General features: G+C 32.9%; 1 long non-coding RNA gene across 1 annotated transcript; it reads left to right on the forward strand.

The window, feature by feature from the left end:
* The first annotated feature begins 1,491 nt into the window (after positions 1 to 1,491).
* Positions 1,492 to 2,637, forward strand: LOC139844718 (uncharacterized). The gene is made up of 3 exons (XR_011758078.1): positions 1,492 to 1,778; positions 1,900 to 2,123; positions 2,242 to 2,637. It is a non-coding gene; the product is annotated as an uncharacterized lncRNA (long non-coding RNA).
* The last annotated feature ends 17,892 nt before the right edge of the window (positions 2,638 to 20,529 follow it).

Raw genomic sequence — 20,529 nt, forward strand, 5'->3', positions numbered from 1 at the left:
GTTTTATTTATTTATTTATTGTTTTGTGTACTCGAGACCATCTGCATTGTAATAATTATACACCCTAATTCATCCATATCTGCATTGTAATTGTAATAATTATTATACTCACGCCTAATATGCATTGAAAATGCAAAAATTACAATTTCAAAGTAATGTACAAAACGTGGCCAAACAGAAAAATAACAATTGATTGTTATTTTGTAAGCAAATAACAAAAGCCAAACAATGGCTGTTATACGCCCAAAATAATAAAGCCTAAAGGCTTGCAACTTTTTATTCAATATCAAAATCAACTCTACTCTTTTACCATCTTAAGGATAATATATATAGGTTAATACGGACCAATTAAGTTTAAGAAACAAGATAAATATAAATAAAAGATAAAAATAGAAGATAACATAGAATATTTAATTTTAAGAAACTAAATCTCAATTGCCTTGACTTAATACTCTCCACCACCAACTTACGTATTTCTTTTCTTCCTTGGCATCTTTCTATCCAATCCCACATTTTAAATTATTGTTCTCATCTTTCATGCTTATAAAAAAGTCTTCAAATATCATAGGCCAAATGATGGCCTGACACAACCTTTCCACATTTGTGGCTCGTGTAATACTTGAGCCCGAATCTACATCATTCTCCCCTTTTTCGAATAGACTCGTCCTCGAGTCTACAACATCAATTACACCTTCAACGTTAAAATTTTTTGTATCTTTTTCAATTACCTTCTCGCAACGAACATATGGCCCAACCAAGACACCCATGTTTTCTGTCTCCACCTCCACTTCAATGCCATTTTCACTATCTGTATCATAGATAGGTTCGGTATCATAAAGGGATTCTCCATCATCACCATCTGTATCATAGATGGGTTCAGTATCATAGATGGATACTCCATCCTCACCATTGGTATCATAGATGGTTTCTGAATCGATTCGTTCTAAATCGTACTGCTCAGGGAATCGTTGTTGGTTCAGTTCCAACTCGGCGATTCGCTTATATAATCGCTCAATTTCTGCGTCTCGAGGATCTTCGTTGCCTCTTTCGGCGAGTCTACGATTATCCCCATCGCTGCCTCGCTCGGAGGTTCTGCGATAGTCTCCTCGATAACCTCCACGAAACATTGTTTGGCCAAAACCTGAGCTCTGATACCAAATAATGTACAAAACGTGGCCAAACAGAAAAATAACAATTGATTGTTATTTTGTAAGCAAATAACAAAAGCCAAACAATGGCTGTTATACGCCCAAAATAATAAAGCCTAAAGGCTTGCAACTTTTTATTCAATATCAAAATCAACTCTACCCTTTTACCATCTTAAGGATAATATATATAGGCTAATACGGACCAATTAAGTTTAAGAAACAAGATAAATATAAATAAAAGATAAAAATAGAAGATAACATAGAATATTATATTTTAAGAAACTAAATCTCAATTGCCTTGACTTAATACTCTCCACCACCAACTTACGTATTTCTTTTCTTCCTTGGCATCTTTCTATCCAATCCCACATTTTAAATTATTGTTCTCATCTTTCATGCTTATAAAAAAGTCTTCAAATATCATAGGCCAAATGATGGCCTGACACAACCTTTCCACATTTGTGGCTCGTGTAATACTTGAGTCCGAATCTACATCACAAAGTTTATTCTTATCTTCTCATTGTATCTCATAATTTTAAATTTGAATTTTGTTCAAACAATTCATTATTCATCTTTCTCTATCTTCTCCAAAAAAAAAAAAAAAAGTTTATACGGAGTAATTTTTAAGAGGTACTGTAAATTATTTGGATTCCGACTTTTAATTCTATCTATTCTTATCTTCTTTTTTCTAATCAATTTTTTTTTGTTTGGATTCTGATTCTATCTTAATTTGCTATTGACACATGGACAGGATGTATACTTTTACATGTATGATTCGTATATATGAACGATGTTACAGAGTTGAAAGTGTTTAATGAGGATGTATATGGCATTCAATCTATTGTTGCTTGGATCTTAAGGATAATTGCATGTACCTTTGTTTAAGATTGATGTGGATGCGAAAGTTAGCGTTAAATGGTGATTCTCCGGTGCGCATAAGGTGTTTGATGAAATGTCCGAGAAAAAAAAAATTCGGTATGATTTCTATGATACATGTTTTGCTTCTTCTACTTTTTTTTCATTTTGATGTTTACTTCCGACAGCTTGATAACACTTATATCTTTTTTTAATGATGTCGTCATAAATTTTCAAGTGGATGATGATGATGGTGTTCGAAGGATAAAGATGATGAATCGCCATATACATATTTTGATCATTTGTTATGAGTTTGTATAATTGCATTGCATGCATAGTAAATTAATTGTTTGATGAAACGCCAAATAGCTGATTCTGGACTTGCTACTAGCATATGAGAAAAGCTATGTGATTACAAGAGTGATGAATAATTTGGGTTACTATGGGACTGTAAGCCGATGAGTTCCCTTTCTATTAAGTATTTTCATTAGTTATATTAGAGCAATTTAAACTTATACATCTCTGGTAATCAAATTCTTATAGATGTAATGATATATATAGTTGATGATAGAGCTTTATGTTGTTGGTTACTCAGTTTTGTCATCAATTCAAAACTATGAATTTTTTCTAGCAATTCAATACTATGTAGCTTAGAATTTGTAATGATACAAAGTTGATAACTATAAATCTTAAAAATGGTGATAGATAGCTTTTAAAGTGGACTAATCCTTATCCTTATGGATATTAAATGCTCAAATGGGTCAAAATTTCTTTAATTATCTATATACTTTTTAAATTTCGTTTAGAATTGATTTAGTTTAAATATACAATTTTGGCAAAAAAGTTCTAATAATGACCCAACATAAAAAAATAATGTCATGGGTTGATTTACTTGAATAACTATTTGAATTCTATACCGTTTTTTTCTTCAGTTATTGAACATGACATGTATTGTATGTATGAATGCAAACTGTGATAAAACTATGTTTAGGTGATTTAAATAATGTCATGGGTCCTGTTTATGATTATGATGTCGAAATGTGGAATATTTTGGTTAGGAAATGTTAATATTTTAAAGTTTTTGGTGGCCATGTCGTTGTGATTTGTTTGGATTTTTCAATAATTATACTGTTTGATCAAATTCAGGGCCGTCTCTACAATTTAGAGGCTCTAGGCGAAAATAAAAATAGGTCCTAATACACGTTAAATTTTTTTAATAGGGATAAAATGATTATATTAAAATTATCAATACTAAAGAAGTTTTCAAGAATGCCGTAACAAATTTTTTTATTATCAAATATTTATTCGACAATATTTTATTTTATTTACTTAACTATTCGACAATTGTATATGTATTAAAAAATTTGGGTCTTTTAAATTTTTGGGCCCTAGGCGGTTGCCTATGTTGCCTATGCCCAAAGACGCCTCTGATCAAATTCGTGGTTCATTCTGTAGTTATGGTTTGATCATGATTCAAGGATGATAGTTGGGGCTTGAAGATGGGGAGAGATAGAAAGATTCAAAGAGAAGACCTGATAACTTGCATATATGTTTTGATCTATATCACGTTTGTGTCCCTCTTTAATGGATTTATAATCGATATAAAAAATGACTTTATTATATACTACATTATTATATACTACGTATTTGTTATTTTTTAGATTCATGTATACGTATATAATTGTTGAATTTTTTACCATCTCTCATGTTCATATATATTGCCACTTGCAATTCTACCGAGACTTGGCACCTGAAATTGGTAACACTACAATTGCTACTAATATACTTGTGCTGCTCATTAAAAGTTCATTTTAAAAAGAATTATTTTATCAAACCCGTGTAATCACGGGTCTTTAACTAGTATATATATATATATATATATATATATATATATATATATATATATATATATATATATAGTGGTAGGATCAAGAGGGAAGTAACCAAAACACCAAACCCTAAACCCTAAACCCTAAACTCTAAATCGGGCTAAATTTTACTTCACAGAACATGAAAAAAAAAACAAAAACGTTCATATTCTTCACGAACAATATTATCTTGAATGTTATTTTTGTCGATCGTTTTCCCGCCTAAATAATAACATTCATCACGAAGTGTCTCTTCTAAATGTTCATATTTTCGTGTGATCTTAATGCCGGAAAAAAAAAATTCAAAAAAAACGAAAAAAAAAAAAATTTGCTTCCCCCCGATTGGTTACTTCCCCATTGATCCTGCCCCTATATATATATATATATATATATATATATATATATATATATATATATATATATATATATATATATAGGGGCAGGATCAATGGGGAAGTAACCAATCGGGGGGAAGCAAAATTTTTTTTTTTCGTTTTTTTTGGAATTTTTTTTTCCGGCATCAAGATCACACAAAAATATGAATATTTAGAAGAGACACTTCGTGATGAATGTTATTATTTAGGCGGGAAAACGATCGATAAAAATAACATTCAAGATAATATTGTTCGTGAAGAATATGAACGTTTTTTTTCTTCATGTTTTCTGAAGTAAAATTTAGCCCGATTTAGAGTTTAGGGTTTGGTGTTTTGGGTTTATTCCATAAACGCAAAACACCAAACCCTAAACCCTAAACCGTTCGTGTTAAAAACTCAATCTAAATCCTAAATCTAAACCCTAAACCCTAAATTTCTAAACCCTAATATCTAAACCCTATAAACCCTAATATCTAAACACCAATAGCTAAAACCTCAACATACGCTCGAAAAACACGATAATTGTTATATATTACTTCTTTGAGCGTTTTCCCGCCAAAATAAAAACATTTATCACAAAGTGTCTCTACTAAATGTTCATATTTTCATCCCATCTATAATGTTCGTGAACAAATTTTTTTCAAAAAACGAAAAAAAAAAGTTTTTGCTTCCCCCGCTTCCCCCCAATTGGTTACTTCCCTCTTGATCCTACCACTATATATATATATATATATATATATATATATATATATATATATATATATATATATATATATATATATACACGAAAAAAAAAGTTTTTGCTTCCCCCGCTTCCCCCCGATTGGTTATTTCCCTCTTGATCCTACCACTATATATATATATATATATATATATATATATATATATATATATATATATATATATATATATATATATATATATATATATATATATATATATATATATATATTGGTAGGATCAAGAGGGAAGTAACCATTCGGGGGGAAGCAAAATTTTTTTTTTTTTCGTTTTTTGAAAAAACTTTGTTCACGAACATTATAGATGAGATGAAAATATGAACATTTAGTAGAGACACTTTGTGATAAATGTTTATATTTTGGCGGAAAAATGCTCGAAGAAGTAATATATAACAATTATCGTGTTTTTCGAACGTATTTTGAGGTTTTAGCTATTGGGATTTAGATATTAGGGTTTATAGGGTTTAGATATTAGGGTTTAGAAATTTAGGGTTTAGGGTTTAGATTTAAGGTTTATATTTAGGATTTAGATTGAGTTTTTAACACGAACGGTTTAGAGTTTAGGGTTTAGGGTTTGGTGTTTTGGGTTTATGAAATAAACCCAAAACACCAAACCCTAAACCCTAAACCCTAAACCCTAAACTCTAAATCGGGCTAAATTTTACTTCACAAAACATGGAAAAAAAACGTTCATATTCTTCACGAACAATATTATCTTGAATGTTATTTTTGTCGATCGTTTTCCCGCCTATATAATAACATTCATCACGAAGTGTCTCTTCTAAATGTTCATATTTTCATGTGATCTTGATGCCGAAAAAAAAAATTTCAAATGATTTTCGAATGATTGATGTTTACCATTCATCATCGATTTTCGAATGATTTTGTTCAAAAACTTTTTAAAATTTTTTCGTTTTCTTCTATTTGCATATTAAAGGATCGTTTTTTTTTTTTTTTTAAATTTGAAATTTTACTTATCCAGTTTGTGCCCCATTTAGTGCTTATCCATGGATTGATTCACTATATATATATATATATATATATATATATATATATATATATATATATATATATATATATATATATATATATATATATATATATATTATTTATTTTGTCTATTGTTCTATTGTTTCAGAGGCTGGGTATGTTGAAGGGTGTTTTTGGCGATACTAATCAGAGTGAGCTAGCTGCTTTTGTTTCATACGCTCTTGCATTTCCTGACAAGATGAAGATGATGAATGTATAAAGATATAAATGTTTTGTTTAACAGAAGGACTAATGAAATTAGAATTTACAAATATGAGAGATTAAAGATGTAAATATTTAGAAAGTGACCTAGAAGGTAACCTGTTATAACAGGTTGAATGCATACAATAGGAGAAAATATAAAGTTGAATGCATACAATAGGACTTTTGAAAGTTGAATGCATACAATAGGATTTTGATGAAAGTTCAATGCATTTTGATGTCATTTTCCCAATTTCTTTCTATTAACCCGTATATACTAAAGCCATGGCTAAATGTTTAGTTTCCGTTGATTCAAATTGTAATTTTTAGTTTGCGTTCACACTACAATCGGTCCCTCAAATTCGGCTCATTAACCCTTATATACTAAAACCCATGACTAAATGTGTAGTTTCAGTTGATTCGGATTGTAGTATTGAGTTTGCGTTCACACTACAATCGGTCCCTCAAATTCAGCTCAATTTACACAACAGCCCTCAAGTTTACACTTTTTCAGGGGTAGAAAGTATAAACATATAATTTTATTAAAATAAAATAAACTAATTTCTCCGAATTCATAACGGGTCATATATTCTCGCTCGGTGCGAGTTAAATTTTTCCAACACCACCGTTCAACTAGAAAAAGTCTCACAAACCCAAGGGGGCTAAATATACGCGAAACGGACACTTTTTAAAAAACGCTTAACACAACGACAGCCCGTATCTTTCTGTTCGCCTCAAGTTTAATTTTTCCGACATCACCGTTACACTCGAAAAAATTTTATGAACAGAACGAAACTAACTACGTTCGAAACGGACACTTTTTCAAAAACGCTTAAGACAACGACATCTAAAACGGCGCTTAAGCCATGGGCCGTTTTCCCCTCTGTAAATACACAACGCTACATGGGCCGTTTTCCCCTCTGTAAATACACAACGCTACGTTAAATATGAATAAACAGGCCGAAAGCCTCCGCCACATCGCGCGGGCTGGATCCGGACTAGTTCTAATTCTAATTCTAATTCTAATTCTAATTCTAATTCTAAAGGGAATAAATAAATAGCAAAAAGGAAGAGACCCCACTCTTTTTTCAAGTCCATGCACCAATGTTGTAAAAAAACATTGCGCCAATTATTCATATTTATACACGCAATATTGGATTCTAAGGTCTTAATTTCAAGTTGATTTAAAAATGAAATGTTCGTTTTCAAGCAAAATTAGTAAAATGGTTCAAGAGATGAATAGTGAAGTTTATTGATGGTTTTGATAAAGATTCCACCTGAAAAGATCATTCAAGTGAATAGTTCAAACGTGCGAAGAAGTAAAAATCTGATCTGCAGTTTCCGATGCAACTCGCGATCGCGAGTTACTACATCGTGGTTGCAAGTTACATAAATCTGATTCATCGAAAGTTTATTATGGTATATTTTGAGTAAGAACATATCAGTATGAAAGAACGAATTTGGGGGTTTACTACAGCTAGGAATGGCAATGGATCGGATATGGACCGGGTGTTTCATATTCATTTAATTTTTCATATCCATATTCATATTGATCTAATTTTAATTCATCCTTTCATATCTATATCCATTGGGTTTAGCGGATTAATGAGTGAAACATCCATATCCATACAAATTTTTTACAAAAGTACAACAACATGTAAATGCATACAAACTCATATCACCACCATTACATAATTTGTTCCAACTTAAGACAATCAAAAGTCATAGTTTGTTTGAAACTTGTAGAATCAAAAGTTACTTGGTTCCACTTTGTACAATCAAAAGTCATAGTACTTAGCAACTTATACAACCAAAAGTCGATGTTCTAACTAACATGTACAACCAAGTCAATAGATATCGTTATAAATTTCTAGAAGTATTGATAACAAGCCCCTTGCACACTTTCTTGATTACTTGATATCACATTCAAACCTCAAAAGTCGTTGATCATATAAACATCATTGCCTTCATACTATATTAGAAAGAAAAACAAATGATCAAACACATGAAATATATTATTTTCTATTTTTTGAAAGTTGTATAATGCTTTAAAATAAATTCCTCATCAACAGCTACCCTATTAGGTGAATGATTGTCTGAATCTTCAAACAGAGAAGCATTGGCAAATGAGACTTTTATAAAGGGAACTGCATTAAAACAACATACTACTGGATTATATTGTTCTAGAAAAATTACTTTGTAGTTAAAGATGTTTAAATGAAAATGAAACAAATGGTACATGTTATTATACGTATGTATGTAACATGTTCAAAATTAATAGTAGCCACATATTATAAGGAACAGGCTTCTAAATCAGATCATTCATGATTCAGATGTATCTCATGCTTTAACAAATTACTAACAAGAGATTGTGCATCACAACTCATGTGCAAGAAGTCTCCACCCAAGATAACAGATTGTGCATCAAATTTTCCTTTGATAACATCTATCATTGCATCGTTTGTACTACAATTATCCAAAACTACCGATGAAAGCTTATTATCCAGCCCATATTCATACACACAATCCATTAGAAAAGCTGCAAGAACATCCTTTGTATGTGGACAAGGCACATAAGAAAACCTATCATGCAAAAAAATTACAATCGAAATAGATAAAAAAAAATAAATAAATAAATAAAAAATAAAGTGTGAAGTAAAAACATAGTTTCAGTAATAAAAAGACAAGTAACATCAGTTTTAGTTACATAAGAGTGCGATTTCGCAATATCCATTCGTTGTCAACAAAATAAGTTTAACAGCCATGTACCCCTTCTTTTGATTAGAGGCAGTCCACATATTAGTAGTACGAGCAACTCGACTATCATGATTTGCAAGGAACTTCTTCAAAGCCATCTTTTCATACTCAAACATCTTCAAAATATCACTCCTTAATGTGTTTCGAGTTATCATTTTGAAATTTAGATTTAAACTAACAACAAAATCTTTAAAAGCAACATGATCAACCATTCACAAAGGATACTCATGAATTCTAATCATACCAACCATCTTACTTGTTGGAAATTATTTGTGGTACACCCACAAACTCATTGCGTTTGACCCACTATTAATGAGTAGTACACTAATGGTAATAAGTACCATTTACCCTTTGATAGTACACTTACAAAGGTAATAAGTACTATGTACTTTTGGTAGTACATGGTAATAAGTACTCTCTTTGTATCTATAAATAGAGAGTTAAACTCTTCTTGTAAGACACACAAAAAAACAAGAAACACACAACAAATCATTGAGAAAATCATACACTAGTAAGTAGTAAAATTGTGAGTATAGTTGTTCAAGTGGAACATTGCAAACCGGAGAAGGAACTTAGGCCGTGAAACTAGAAAGCCTTCCTATTGGTGATTGCTTTCCCGACCGGTGATCTAAACGTCGATCATACTCGTTTCCGTTGCTCGTATTCGGTATGTCTCGAATTTATATTTATACAACATTGGTATCCGAGCATGTTGTTTATTTCCCGGTTAGACATAATTTGTTTTCGTTATTTGGCATTGCATGAGATAAATATCTATTATAGGTTAATATAGATCTAAACCCAATATAACGATATGCAGAATAACACTTTTCATGCCATGTTATTTTGGATATTTAGAAATGATTAAATATTGATGTGTTGTTAGTAAATGTTAATCATGTATCCATATTTTTTTTTTTTTTTTTTTTTTTGTTTCGTAGCAAATAAAAGAAACTTAATGTAATGGATACTTCCACATACAACTTAGATGTAATTATAATCATTGTATATGATTTTTAAATGCTTTTTCGTAGCAACTCAAATGTGCTTTGTTTCTACAATTTTCTTAATGAATATTGTATCGGTTTTTTATGTAAACTGGCATCTTTATTGTTTCATATAATCATGTTACCCTATGTATTGGTGTAATTAAATATTAATAAGGTGTTTCATATTGAACTCATTAATATTCATCCTGAGACACTTATTGTGATTTTTTTTTATTATTTATTCGCTTTCTTGTTATTGGATTACCTGATAATACCTCGATATGTATATGAGTATGTTATATAGAGTGGCATGAATGTGAAAAGAATTAGCAAACAAAATCAATATATTATTGTCTTTTGTTTATAATGCATGAAGTGTATCATATTACTGTGTGAGTTCTTTTTTGTAATCATCAATGTGATGAGATATATTATGAGATCTATGTATATTCTTTCGGGTTTCATGGACGTTTCCTATATTAATTTGTTTAGTTAATATACTTAATTATTGTGTGGTCTTCGTAACCGAACACATGTTCATGCGTTAAATGTTTAAAGTATTATGGTTTTTGTAACCGAAAAAAAAAGATACATACATATATTAATTCACGATTAATATAATTTTTTAACATTTGGTTTTCGTAACCAATACGAGTTAATACATATTCATAATGTGATATTTCTAAGTGAAATATAAATCTTTATAATCTAGCATTTAAATAAAATAAAAAAAAATGTTTTCAAAGTTTGAAATATGGTACCGGAAAGTCGTACCAATTCGGATTTATTGAAATTTATAATCTTGTATATATTATTGCGTTAGTGATGGTTTCATAATAGGATTTATAGATGATAATTGGAAACATAGTGACCTTTGTCTCTATAGCCTATGATGACCTATTATTAATAAAATAATATAGTAGCAAGACGATTGCATATTTGGACGGATATAACTAACCTTGCATAAATATCTTTAATAATGACTTAGTATTCAATCATGGCTTCTGCATCAAAGAACATTGTTGCTGAACTTAACAAGGGTGTTAAGTTGAATGGTGACAACTACGAAATATGGAGCATGAAACTCGAATATGTGTTGGAAGAGCAAGAGGCTCTTGTTGCTCTTACTCAATCAATGGAAGTACCTGAGGTGGGTGATACGGAACAACATAAAAGGGATGCTGAAGTGTACATCGCTTGAAAACGTAAGAACATCATTGCTCGCATTACGTTGCTGAGCAGCATGGATGATGACATCATGCGTGATTTTTGCAAGTATGAACTAGCAAAAGATATGTGGAAAGCATTGGCTGACAAGTTTGGTGCAACCTCGGTGACCAAACTAAGATCTCTCACTATCAAGTTTGACCAATATAAAAAGAAGTCTGATCATACCATGAAAAAGCGTGTCAGACAAATGTCAAACATGATAAGTGAATTGAGAAACGCAGGTCATGTTCTTACTGATGAACAACAGGTTCAAGCTATGATCCGTTCCTTGCCTCAAAGTTGGGAGCAAATGAAAATGCATCTCACACACAATGAGAACATCAAGACTTTTGAGGACTGTGCGCGCCATTTAGAGCTAGAAGAAGATCGGATTGAGGCCGGTAAGTCAATCACTGAGGTGAATATGGTGACAATCTCTAAAAATGCTTTTGGGCATAAGCACAAGTTTCATCACCATAAGGGCAAAGAAACTTATAAGTCCAACAAAAGGCCAAACACCAATCATCGTGGTAAGGGAACACGTCCCTCCATGAAGGTGAACATTGCAAAGGTGAAATGCTACAATTGTGGCAACAAAGGGCATTTTGCTCGTGATTGTCCTGAGACTAAAAAGGTTTATTCTTACAATGCTTATATTAGCAAACTTTGTGTTGCTAGTTCTGTTTTCTTAACTGAATCTCAACCTTTATGGATTGTAGACTCAGGAGCAACACACCATGTAGCTAAAGACAAAGACACCTTTGTAGAATTTCGGCGTGTTTCTCATGGAGCTATGTGGATTTATGTGGGAAACAACTCAAGAGTTCCAGTTGAAGGGATCGGATCATGCAAGTTAGTCATGCATGAAGGACGAACCCTATGTAGTGACCCGAACTTTTCCATGTTTATATATATATATATATTAAATGAAATTGTTATTTACATGATTAAGTGTTTTCAACATGTTAAGCAATCAAACTTGTTAAGACTTGATTAATTGAAATAGGTTTCATATAGACAATTGACCACCCAAGTTGACCGGTGATTCACGAACGTTAAAACTTGTAAAAACTATATGATGACATACATATGGTTATATATATAGTTAACATGATATTATGATAAGTAAACATATCATTAAGTATATTAATAATGAACTACATATGTAAAAACAAGACTACTAACTTAATGATTTTGAAACGAGACATATATGTAACGATTATCGTTGTAACGACATTTAATGTATATATATCATATTAAGAGATATTCGTACATCATAATATCATGATAATATAATAATTTAAAATCTCATTTGATATTATAAACATTGGGTTAACAACATTTAACAAGATCGTTAACCTAAAGGTTTCAAAACAACGCTTACATGTAACGACTAACGATGACTTAACGACTCAGTTAAAATGTATATACATGTAGTGTTTTAATATGTATTCATACACTTTTGGCAGACTTCATGACACTTATCAAAATACTTCTACTTAACAAAAATTCTTACAATTACATCCTCGTTCAGTTTCATCAACAATTCTACTCGTATGCACCCGTATTCGTACTCGTACAATACACAGCTTTTAGATGTATGTACTATTGGTATATACACTCCAATGATCAGCTCTTAGTAGCCCATGTGAGTCACCTAACACATGTGAGAACCATCATTTGGCAACTAGCATGAAATATCTCATAAAATTACAAAAATATGAGTAATCATTCATGACTTATTTACATGAAAACAAAATTACATATCCTTTATATCTAATCCATACACCTACAAACACTTTCATTCTTCAATTTTCTTCATCTAATTGATCTCTCTCAAGTTCTATCTTCAAGTTCTAAGTGTTCTTCATAAATTCTACAAGTTCTAGTTTCATAAAATCAAGAATACTTCCAAGTTTGCTAGCTTACTTCCAATCTTGTAGAGTGATCATCCAACCTCAAGAAATCTTTCTTATTTACAGTAATATATATTTCTAATACAAGGTAATACTCATATTCAAACTTTGATTCAATTTCTATAACTATAACAATCTTATTTCGAGTGGAAATCTTACTTGAACTTGTTTTCGTGTCATGATTCTGCTTCAAGAACTTTCAAGCCATCCAAGGATCCTTTGAAGCTAGATCCATTTTTTTAATTTCCAGTAGCTTTATCCAGAAAACTTGAGGTAGTAATGATGTTCATAACATCATTCGATTCATACATATAAAGCTATCTTATTCGAAGGTTTAAACTTGTAATCACTAGAACATAGTTTAGTTAATTCTAAACTTGTTCGCAAACAAAAGTTAATCCTTCTAACTTGACTTTTAAAATCAACTAAACACATGTTCTATATCTATATGATATGCTAACTTAATGATTTAAAACCCGGAAACACGAAGAACACTGTAAAACCGGACATTCGCCGTCGTAGTAACACCGCGGGCTGTTTTGGGTTAGTTAATTAAAAACTATGATAAACTTTGATTTAAAAGTTGTTCTTCTGGGAAAATGATTTTTCTTATGAACATGAAACTATATCCAAAAATCATGGTTAAACTCAAAGTGGAAGTATGTTTTCTAAAATGGTCATCTAGACGTCGTTCTTTCGACTGAAATGACTACCTTTACAAAAATGACTTGTAACTTATATTTCTGACTATAAACCTATACTTTTTCTGTTTATATTTATAAAATATAGTTCAATATGAAACCATAGCAATTTGATTCACTCAAAATGGATTTAAAATGAAGAAGTTATGGGTAAAACAAGATTGGATAATTTTTCTTGTTGTAGCAACGTGAAAATTGGTAACAAATCTATATTAATCATATCCTAGCTATCTTATATTGTATTATACATGTATTCTAATATTATGTAATCTTGGGATACCATAGACACGTATGCAAATGTTTTGACATATCATATCGACCCATGTGTATATATTATTTGGAACAACCATAGACACTCTATATGCAGTAATGTGGGAGTTAGCTATACAGGGTTGAGGTTGATTCCAAAAATATATATACTTTGAGTTGTGATCTAGCCTGAGACGTGTATACACTGGGTCGTGGATTGATTCAAGATAATATATATCAATTTTTTTTCTGTACATCTAACGTTGGACAACTAGTTGTAGGTAACTAACGAGGACAGCTGATTTAATGAACTTAAAACATCAAAATTTATTAAAAGTGTTGTAAATATATTTTGAACATACTTTGATATATATGTACATATTTGTTATAGGTTCGTGAATCGACCAGTGGCCAAGTCTTACTTCCCGACGAAGTAAAAATCTGTGAAAGTGAGTTATAGTCCCACTTTTAAAATCTAATATTTTTGGGATGAGAATACATGCAGGTTTTATAAATGATTTACAAAATAGACACAAGTATGTGAAACTACATTCTATGGTTGAATTATCGAAATCGAATATGCCCCTTTTTATTAAGTCTGGTAATCTAAGAATTAGGGAACAGACACCCTAATTGACGCGAATCCTAAAGATAGATCTATTGGGCCTAACAAACCCCATCCAAAGTACCGGATGCTTTAATACTTCGAAATTTATATCATGTCCGAAGGAGGATCCCAGAATGATGGGGATATTCTTATATATGCATCTTGTTAATGTCGGTTACCAGGTGTTCACCATATGAATGATTTTTATCTCTATGTATGGGATGTATATTGAAATATGAAATCTTGTGGTCTATTGTTACGATTTGATATATATAGGTTAAACCTATAACTCACCAACATTTTTTGTTGACGTTTTAAGCATGTTTATTCTCAGGTGATTATTAAGAGCTTCCGCTATCGCATACTTAAATAAGGACAAGATTTGGAGTCCATGCTTGTATGATATTGTGTAAAAACTGCATTCAAGAAACTTATTTCGTTGTAACATATTTGTATTGTAAACCATTATGTAATAGTCGTGTGTAAACAGGATATTTTAGATTATCATTATTTGATAATCTACGTAAAGCTTTTTAAACCTTTATTGATGAAATAAAGGTTATGGTTTGTTTTAAAATGAATGCAGTCTTTGAAAAACGTCTCATATAGAGGTCAAAACCTCGCAACGAAATCAATTAATATGGAACGTTTTTAATCAAAAAGAACGGGACATTTCAGTTGGTATCAGAGCGTTGGTCTTAGAGAACCAGAATTTTACATTAGTGTGTCTTATCGAGTTTGTTAGGATGCATTAGTGAGTCTGGACTTCGACCGTGTTTACTTGAAAAATGATTGCTTAACAAATTTTGTTGGAAACTATATATTTTTAACATGTGAATATTATGTGATATATTAATCTCTTAACACGTTTGATATTATGTGATAGATGTCTACCTCTAGAACAAGTCTCATTGACTCACCTAATAATAATGAAGAGTCAAATGTAAATTGGAATGATTCGTGGACTGATTCACAAGTTCCCGAAGAGGAACCGGAAGAAGAGTCGGAACCGGAAGAAGAATCGGAACCGGAAGAAGAATCGGAACCGGAAGAAGAAATAGAACCAGTGGGGGAAATAATAAAACGATTAAGTAGAAGAAAATCCTCAACCAACCGACCAAAGTTAATTATGGTCAATGGTGTTTCCGCCAAGGAAGCAAAGTATTGGGAGGATTATCAATTCTCCGATGAATCGGATCCCGACAAGGATTCCGATGATGTTATAGAAATTACCCCAACACAATTTAATAAGGCAAAAGAGAACAATAAGGGAAAGGGCATAAAAATAGAGAAATTTGATTCCAAACCCGATGAACTTTATATGTATCGTCAACACCCGTATTTCTTAAGTTGTGACAATAACCCGGGAACCTCTAAACCACCAGGTTTTTCTAAACCAATGTGGAAAACGACAGTTCGTATTAGGGGAACATCATATATCCCTAGAAACTTGGCAAAACGAACCAAAACCGAAGAAGAAGAAACGAGCGAGTCGGAATAAGATAGTTGTATTCGTGTGGTGTAATATATGTAATATAGTGTGCTTATGCTTTATGATATATGTAAAAATTGCTTGTATTAATAAGTATTTTTTTTATGAATCTAACTCTTGTCTATTTTACAGTATAAAAACACAAAATGGATAGACAACCCAATATTTTAAGAGACCTACCCGGAGACATGATTGATGAAATCTTGTCTAGAGTCGGTCAGAATTCCTCGGCACAACTATTTAAGGCGAGATCAGTTTGTAAGACATTCGAAGAACGTTCCAAGAATGCCTTGATTTATAAAAAGCTTTCGTTCGAAAGATGGGGGATATCACATTGGGAAATTCATAAGTTACGATGTGTTTACTTTGACGCATATATTGCGGGGAACCCAAATGCTATTTTACGCAACGGGTTAAGAAATTATTTTGACTCAATATATCCGAATATAGGACTTCGTGATTTAGAAAAAGCTGCTAACATGCAACATAAAGAAGCATGTTATACTTACGGGTTAGTAATGTTCGCTTCTCACCAAAGTGAGAACAAGAACATCGGGCTACAACTATTAAACAAAACGTTCCCACAAGTGACGGAGTCGGTAATTGGGGTAAGAAATGAGGTTTTTAGGTTGTTACGAGACTGTTGGTCATTACGTAACCTTCATCCTTTTGACGACGTTACAACACATTGTCATACTATCGGTCACAACGGTTATGTTCCACAAAACCAAGGATGGGAAGTGGTATTAGTAAAACCATAATGCATGACTTGTTTCTGGACGTATGAATTACGTGTCTTTATTGCCTTTGCTGAACGCCATACTTATTAACTAGAATTATCTTCGCAACTACTTTGTATCAAAGTTTTATGTGCTATATTTCATGCTATATGTAAAATAGCGGTATTGTAAGTTTGCAAGTTATTGTATAAAGGCTTGAATATGATATTTTTTTTTTTTTTTTTTGTGATTAGTTTTTCATATAGAATTGTAGTAGTTGAAATGGTATGTTAGCTACTAAGTATGAACTTAACGGGTAGGTACTACCCGAATTAAAGAGTATAAAATGCTAATATGAAGAAAGAGCTTTTATAAATAAGTTCATATTACGCTACGAAATACTATTGACTACTCTTGATATTCTATATGATTAACTCATTTCATTTGACTATTTTGAAGGAAATGGCACCGACTACTCGACACACCTTGAATATGAGCGAAGAGGAATTTCGTGCCTTTCTTGCTTCAAACATAGCCACAGTACAGGCTGTGCTACATACCAACAATAACCTTGGATCTAGCAGTACAGGAAATCGTGTAGGATGCACCTACAAAGAATTCACTGCCTGCAAACCTTTGGAATTTGATGGAACCGAAGGACCGATCGGATTGAAACGGTGGACCGAGAAGGTCGAATCAGTGTTTGCCATAAGTAAGTGTACTGAAGAGGACAAAGTGAAGTACGCTACGCATACCTTCACAGGTTCTGCGTTAACATGGTGGAATACCTATCTAGAGCAAGTGGGACAAGACGATGCGTACGCACTACCGTGGTCAGCATTCAAGCACTTGATGAACGAGAAGTACCGTCCCAGAACCGAGGTCAATAAGCTCAAGACAGAACTTAGAGGGTTACGAACCTAAGGATTTGATATTACCACGTATGAAAGACAATTCACAGAATTATGCCTATTGTGTCCAGGAGCGTTCGAAGATGAGGAAGAGAAGATCGACGCATTTGTGAAAGGGTTACCGGAAAGAATCCAAGAAGATATAAGTTCACATGAGCCCGCCTCCATACAACAGGCATGTAGAATGGCTCACAAACTAGTGAGCCAGATTGAAGAAAGAATTAAAGAACATACTGCTGAAGAGGCCAATGTGAAGCAAGTCAAAAGAAAGTGGGAGGAAAACGGTGATAAGAATCACCAATACAACAACAACAGCAATTACAACAATAATCGCAACAACTATCCCAACAATCGCAACATCAATCGCAACTACAACAAACGGCCCAACAACAACAACAACAACAACAACAACAACAGCAACTACAACAATCATCCCAACAACAATAATAACTGCAACAACAACAACAATCAGAAGCAGCTATGCCAAAGGTGTGAAAAGTACCACTCGGGGTTCTGCACCAAATTTTGCAACAAGTGTAAAAGAAATGGTCATAGCGCACCGAAGTGTGAGGTCTACAGACCAGGGGTTAATAGAACAAAAGGAACAAATGGTGTCGGAACGAGTAATGGCGGAGCAAGTAATGTCGGAGCAAGTTATGCCAATGTAGTTTGTTATAAATGTGGAAAACCGGACCACATTATTAAAAATTGCCCAAACCAGGAGAACACGAATGGACAAGGCCGTGGAAGAGTTTTCAATATTAATGCAGTAGAGGCACAGGAAGACCCGGAGCTTGTTACGGGTACGTTTCTTATTGACAATAAATCTGCTTACGTTTTATTTGATTCGGGTGCGAATAGAAGCTATATGAGTAGAGATTTTTGTGCTAAATTAAGTTGTCCATTGACGCCTTTGGATAGTAAATTTTTACTCGAATTAGCAAATGGTAAATTAATTTCAGCAGATAATATATGTCGGAATCGAGAAATTAAACTGGTTAGCGAAACATTTAAGATTGACTTGATACCAGTAGAGTTAGGGAGTTTTGATGTGATAATCGGTATGGACTGGTTGAAAGAAGTGAAAGCAGAGATCGTTTGTTATAAAAATGCAATTCGCATTATACGAGAAAAAGAAAAACCCTTAATGGTGTACGAAGAAAAGGGCAACACGATGCTACATCTTATTAGTAATTTGAAGGCACAAAAACTAATAAGAAAAGGTTGCTATGCTGTTCTAGCACACGTCGAGAAAGTATAAACTGAAGAAAAGAGCATCAATGATGTTCCCGTCGCAAAAGAATTTCCCGATGTATTTCCGAAAGAATTACCGGGATTACCCCCACATCGATCCGTTGAATTTCAAATAGATCTTGTACCAGGAGCTGCACCAATAGCTCGTGCTCCTTACAGACTCGCACCCAGCGATATGAAAGAACTGCAAAGCCAATTACAAGAACTTTTAGAGCGTGGTTTCATTCGACCAAGCACATCACCGTTGAGAGCTCCTGTTTTGTTTGTCAAGAAGAAAGATGGTACATTCAGGTTGTGTATCGACTACCGAGAGTTGAACAAACTTACCATCAAGAACCACTACCCACTACCGAGAATCGACGACTTATTTGATCAACTACAAGGCTCGTCTGTTTATTCAAAGATTGACTTACGTTTCGGGTATCATCAAATGCGGGTGAAAGAAGATGATATTCCAAAGACTGCTTTCAGAACACGTTACGGTCATTACGAGTTTATGGTCATGCAGTTTGGTTTAACTAATGCACTAGCTGTGTTCATGGACCTTATGAACCGAGTGTGTGGACCATACCTTGACAAGTTTGTCATTGTTTTCATTGATGACATACTTATTTACTCAAAGAATGACCAAGAACACGGTGAATATTTGAGAAAGGTGTTAGAAGTATTGAGGAAGGAAGAATTGTACGCTAAGTTTTCAAAGTGTGCATTTTGGTTGGAAGAAGTTTAATTCCTCGGTCACATAGTGAACAAAGAAGGTATTAAGGTGGATCCGGCAAAGATAGAAACTGTTGAAAAGTGGGAAACCCCGAAAACTCCGAAACACATACGCCAGTTTTTAGGACTAGCTGGTTACTACAGAAGGTTCATCTAAGACATTTCCAGAATAGCAAAACCCTTGACTGCATTAACGCATAAAGGGAAGAAATTTGAATGGAAGGATGAATAAGAGAAAGCGTTTCAGTTATTGAAGAAAAAGCTAACTACGGCACCTATATTGTCATTGCCTGAAGGGAATGATGATTTTGTGATTTATTGTGACGCATCAAAGCAAGGTCTCAGTTGTGTATTAATGCAACGAACGAAGGTGATTGCTTATGCGTCTAGACAATTGAAGATTCATGAACAAAATTATACGACGCATGATTTGGAATTAGGCGCGGTTGTTTTTGCATTAAAGACTTGGAGGCACTACTTATATGGGGTCAAAAGTATTATATATACCGACCACAAAAATCTTCAACACATATTTAATCAGAAACAACTGAATATGAGGCAGCGTAGATGGATTGAATTGTTGAATGATTACGACTTTGAGATTCGTTACCACCCGGGGAAGGCAAATGTGGTAGCCGACGCCTTGAGCAGGAAGGATAGAGAACCCATTCGAGTAAAATCTATGAATATAATGATTCACAATAACCTTACTACTCAAATAAAGGAGGCGCAACAAGGAGTTTTAAAAGAGAGAAATTTAAAGGATGAAATACCCAAAGGATCGGAGAAGCAT

The sequence above is a fragment of the Rutidosis leptorrhynchoides genome, chromosome 4 (genome assembly GCF_046630445.1).
Source record: "Rutidosis leptorrhynchoides isolate AG116_Rl617_1_P2 chromosome 4, CSIRO_AGI_Rlap_v1, whole genome shotgun sequence".
NCBI classification, from domain to species: domain Eukaryota; kingdom Viridiplantae; phylum Streptophyta; class Magnoliopsida; order Asterales; family Asteraceae; genus Rutidosis; species Rutidosis leptorrhynchoides.